Raw genomic sequence first — 6,043 nt, forward strand, 5'->3', positions numbered from 1 at the left:
TTATTCAAACTAACAAACCAAACAAATGAAATAAAAAACAAGAAAGATCCATTACACATTCTAGTGATTCAATTGATATATAAGCTCCATCAACTACGTAAGACTAAGAGCAGACACTACTACCATAAACTGACCATAACAGAGATCATTTCAATCATTGTATAGTAAAGACTAAGCCAACAAGTACAATTTATAGAAAAACAAAGTAATTCATCAGTTAATAATGCAAAATGCCAATATATCAATCACCAAGAGTTTAGACTTTAGATAATAACGCAAAACGAAGACATTCAAGATTCAAGGGAAACTACTACAATCATTTACATGAACGTTAAAATAAATAGCTACAATCAACTAAAAGCTTCATCCATTTCAGATGGAGTTAAAACTCACAAGGCTTATAAATATGAGAAATATAACTGATTTTAATGATATAGGGAACTAAAGATAGGTTTGCACAAAAAAAAAAAAAGGGAACTAAAGATAGATAAACAAAGAGACAATCTCTTCCTGAGAGACAAGCTCTCCCTACAAGGATCGAAAGCCCTTGTCCAATCCTAAGAAAATAACTCTTATGTCTAACTTTCCTGTCTTCTCTAAAACCTAAGCTCTTTATTTACAGAGAAACCTAATATAGAAACGGAAACAAATCATATGAATTATCAAGTCTAATTAAGATAGTACTTAGTAGAAATATATTATGATCTCTATCAGTTTCATAAAAGAAAAAGTCTTAAATTACATAGAAGCACCAAAACAGAGATTATTAGTATCGAAAAGGGTTTTTAGAGCATACGGTAAAACAAAGACACTCAAGATTCAAGCAAACTACTACCATCATTTGCAAGAGTCTCATCTACGTTCAAAACTACAATAGACTACAAGAGCATTTCCATTTCCGAAACAAAGACACAATAAGTTTCTACAATCCGACAGACTACAGTAAGTACCGAAATGAGAAACTCTATGATACATAAGTACCAAAACAGAGACACAATAAGTTAACAATGGAGTCTCAATAAGTTAACAATGGATATGTTAACAATAAGTTTCTACAATCGAACAGATACTAGATCAATGAAATTAATGATGTTAAGACAAGTATTCAAGATACATCTTTAATTAGAATGGTGTCTTAGATATACATATCTAATATCTTTACGTTACGTAGATATATAAGTTAAGACAACTAATTAACGTAAACATTTAATTTTCACAGGTGATAATAACAATTGATCACAGACAAGTTGAGAAAAGTCTATACCTGATTATGAACACCTTTTTCAAGCACATACCTGAACAAATCAAAATTAGTATTTACTTCATGTCTCTGTCTCATACTTGTGATTTTCAAAATATAATCAACTAATTCAAGCAAATTTTAAAAATACATACCTGTTAAAGAAGTCTGCTACACTTGTAATCTCCTCAGAGTTTGTCCATTTGAACGCCTTCAGAACCACATACCTGAGGAAATCATAATTAGTTAGTCTCCATTGAACATACATGCCCCTTTACTTGCCTTGTTTTTTGAAGCTTAAATGGCCCTCTGCTTAAACACTCTTAAATTGGTTTGCCAAGTATCTCTGTCTTATAACTTCTCTAAGTCGTGTGTCTGTCAGCAGTCTTTGTCTTAAGACTTTGCTCTTTTGTCTTGTAATATTTCTAAGCCATAGGTTGTTTCCATCCAAAGCCGTGGGTACCAGAGCTCTTTTGTGTTATTCAGTCTTTGTCTTAGACTTTGCTCTTTTTGTCTTATAAATTTTCTAAGCCATAGGTTATTTCCATCCAAAGCCGTGGGTACCAGAGCTCTTTTGTGTTATTCAGTCTTTGTCTTAAGACTTTGCTCTTTTGTCTTATAATTTTTCTAAGCCGTAGGTTCTTTCCATCCAAAGCCGTGGGTACCAAAATCTTAGAGCTCTTTCTGTTATTCAGTCTTTGTCTAAAGACTTTTAACCCGTAGGTCATTCCCATTCCAACTCTTAGAGCTCTTATGTCTTGTAATTTTTCTAAGCCATAGGTCATTTGCATTCAAAGCCGTGGGTACCAAAAGCTTAGAGCTCTTTTGTGTTATCGAGTCTTTGTCTTGAGACTTTAAACCCGTAGGTCATTGCCATTCAAACTCTTAGAGCTGTTTTGTGTTATTGAGTCTTTGTCTTAAGACTTTTAACCCGTAGGTCATTCCCATCGAAACCTCTTTTCCAACTCCCAACACATGCGTGCACTACCCAGCCAGTTCAATTCACAGTTTGCAAGGGACAATGTCCCCAAAAAGAATCTGACAGAGCACTATTAGATTAGTGTCTGCCCATGAATCTTCTTGGGTTTTGAAAGAAAAACAGAAACCAAAACCAAAACTAATTGACAATACATCCCAAGATTAAGAAGAATCTGCAGGACGATTAAAAAGGGTTTTGAAATCCTATTGAAACAAACATCTTGATTCCAAAATCCCAAAACGAATTGTCATTTGCAAAACAATCTCATCGACAAGAGCTAATAATATCATACATGTTTGTTCTCTAGTTCGATTTCAATCGTGCAAAATTCAGAAAACAAGAACAAATAAACCAGAAATTGAAATCAACTTGCTTCCAAAATCTCAATTGCGAAACGATCTCATCTACGAGAGCTGTTCATACATATTTGTTCTCTCTCGTTCGATTTCAATCATCCACAACTCTCAGAAAACAAAACCAAAAACAGAAATTGAAATCGAGAAAACAATCTCATCGACAAGAGCTTATTATCATACATGTTTGTTCTCTAGTTCGATTTCAATCCTCCAAAATTCAGAAAACAAAACCAGAAATTGAAATCATCTTAGATTCCAAAATCGCGAAAATAAACCAGAAATTGAAAACGAGAGAACAGAGATTTACATACCTCGACGATTGTTTCAAGCCGAGACAAAGCTTCAAAACGCTATAAACAAAAGAACAAACTATTAAGAATACTCAAAACCCTAAGAAATCAAAATCGCAAAAGGAACGAATCTAACCAATAAATCACCAGAACGAAGAAGAAGAAATAACTCGTACGATTTTACCAGTTATACGCCGAATCAAGCATCCTCCAAGTACCGTAAACCCTAGATCAGATCTGTACCACCAAGATTAGATCTCGACTACACGAAAACTTACAGATATCCTAGAAACAAAAATTCGCAATCTACAGAATGAAGACTACTTTTTTTTTTTTTTTTATGAGAAATAATAATTCATCCGATATAAATTTTAGTTGCGTCTTGAGTGACATCAAACGCGTTTTGCTAACGGCTACTTATGCAGAATTAACCGTTGATTCATCAGCTAAACTAATCGGACGGTCCTTCTTTTTCCACGATTGACGGTTACCACACCATGTAAAAAGATCGTAAGTTTAGGCCTTAGTAAGTCCAGTCAGGCCCATTAATTCAAATTCTGTACTCTGACGCTCCTCTTTTGTGTCTCCGTGTTGACCGTTACAATCTAATATATCAAATATTAATTTAACTGAAGAGAGATAATAGAAAGTTTAACATTTTCTTAAATGTTAAGGTAAAATTTATTAGTATGCTCGGAAAAGTTTGCTTTGTTTTNTTTTTTTTTTTTTTTTTTTTTTTTTTTTTTGTCGTTCCCCTTCTCCTTTATAACCTAGTTCTCCATTAATATTAATATTATCAAATACTAGAATTGTAATCCCTAGGACTTGACATTTATTCTTAAGTTTGACGTTTCATTAAATGTCAAATATGGATGCAACATGGATTGAAATAACACCTTTCAAAGTGCTCTATGACTTGTGAGATGTATGGGAGATCAGGACTCACTCACTAGTTCACTGGCTTGTATGTCGACATGGGACAATTCAATAGACAACTTATTACTTGGACTGATAGTCAAATAAGAAACCAATTGGTGGCCATACAGCTAACTGGGGACAGTAGATACAATGAAGGTCTTCTACTTTGGCTTTCTTCTCGCCCACTGCTCTAATATTATTAAGTTTTAATTTTTAAAATTTGACCCTATTTCTTTAAACAAACGATGCATCTAATGTTAAAAAGTTATTTTTCTTTGAATTTAATTTAACATTATTTTCAAAAAGAAAATGGACATACATATGCTCTAAAGCTCATATGGAATTCTGTTAGAAAGCATGAATTGGAACAAGAAAGGTTGGATATGGATGGGAACGCATCTCCTTTTCACGATTCGTTTATATACTTTTGCAAAACATCTAGTTTAGCAAGAAAGAATTAAGAACACAAGATTGTTATAAGAATGACTTTCTTATTAGCTTAAAGAAAATTACTCAAAACTTCAAGCTCTCTCTTACAATCTCTCTATCTTAATCTCTCAAGCTCTTTCTCTCTCAAATCTCTCTTGAAGGTATACCACACTTTGGCAACTCTTTATATAGAGAAAACTAGAACACAATTTCCTAATCCAAAACAGGTAAACTAACTTATTTAGATAACTTATTTAGATGTCTTCTAAATAGAACTATTCCTAATTAGATTAGAATTCTTCCTTTTTCCTTAAACCGCTTTCTTCTTCTTCAAGCTTAGCCCAACAATCTCCCTCTTAAGCTTGAAATCCTGTTTTGACATACTATGAACTCCGATATGATTCCTCATATCCTTGAACCTGTTCTTATCAAGTGTTTTGATTAGAATGTCAGCCTTTTGTTCAACTCCTGGGACATGTAACACTTCAACCTGTCCATTTTCAACACATTCCCGTATAAAGTGATATCTTCTTTGAATGTGTTTACTGCGACCATGGAAAACAGGGTTCTTAGTAAGTGCAATAGCAGACTTGTTGTTGACTTGTATTAACACCCTTTCACAAGTGGTTCCAACGATTTCAGCAAAAAGATCTTGAAGCCAAATAGCCTGTTTAGCCGCCTCTGTTGCCGCCATGAATTCAGCTTCGCATGAAGATAATGCCACCACTTATTGTTTTTGAGAACACCATGTGATTGGACAATCATTGAAATAAAAAACATGATCAGTTGTGCTTCTTCCATCATCAACATCCACACCATGGCTACTGTCACTGTATCCGATCAGACCAGTTTGCTCTCCTTTCTTGAAATGAAGTCCGAAGTCGAGAGTTCCCTGAAGATACCTCAGAATTTGCTTCAGTGCAGCTCCATGAGATTCTCTGCGTTCTAGCAAGTATCGGCTCAAAATCCCAACAGAGTATGAAAGATCAGGCCATGTGTGAAGTAAATATCTTAAGCAACCAATATTTTTCCGATACAGCCATTCGTCAATCCGCTATGGATATTGTGTTTTAGAAAGCACCAAACCAGGTTCCATCGGTATAAGAACTGAGTTACACTCACTCATTCCTACCTCTGCTAAGATTTTCTTTGCGTATCTCTCTTGTTTTAGCAAAATCCCATCAGCTTCTTAACAGACTTCAATCCCGAGATAGTAAGTGAGCTTTCCTAAGTCACTCATCTCGAATCTTCCACCCATCTCTTTCTTGAAATCGAGTATCAACTCAAGACTAGAACCGGTAACAAGTAAATCATCTACATAGACTGCCACAATGAGAAGATGTTCCTTGTATTGTTTCCTGTAAAGAGATGGTTCCTTGGTGCACCTTTCAAACTTTAAATCCCCAAGAATGTTATTCAACTTGATATTCCAAGCACGAGGTGCTTGTTTAAGCCCACAGAGTGCCTTGTGCAACTTGTAGACCTTCTCTTCACTGTTTTTGACAACAAATCCTTCCGGCTGAAGAACATAAACATCTTCTCTTAGATCGCCATGAAGAAACGCTGTTTTGACGTCTAGATGGTGTATCTCCCAACCACTCGAAGCAGCTAAAGAAATAATGAAACGAATTGTTTCAATTCTGGCTACTGGAGCAAACACTTCATCAAAATCTACCCCATGCCTCTCCACATACCCTTTTGCAACAAGCCTCGCTTTGTACTTGTTAATGTTGTTATCCACATTGCGTTTTAGTTTAAATACCCACTTCAAACCAATAGGTTTTACTCCAAAAGGTAAGTCAACTAAACTCCAAGTCTTATTCTTCGTTAT

At 34.9% G+C, this 6,043-nt stretch overlaps 1 long non-coding RNA gene across 1 annotated transcript; it reads right to left on the reverse strand.

The window, feature by feature from the left end:
- LOC104700976 lies at nucleotides 1,050-3,199 on the reverse strand. Its single transcript, XR_753679.1, has 3 exons — nucleotides 3,042-3,199; nucleotides 1,396-2,925; nucleotides 1,050-1,295 (listed from the first exon to the last, which is right to left on the reverse strand). It is a non-coding gene; the product is annotated as an uncharacterized LOC104700976 (long non-coding RNA).

This window comes from Camelina sativa, chromosome 1 (assembly GCF_000633955.1).
Source record: "Camelina sativa cultivar DH55 chromosome 1, Cs, whole genome shotgun sequence".
Taxonomy (NCBI): domain Eukaryota; kingdom Viridiplantae; phylum Streptophyta; class Magnoliopsida; order Brassicales; family Brassicaceae; genus Camelina; species Camelina sativa.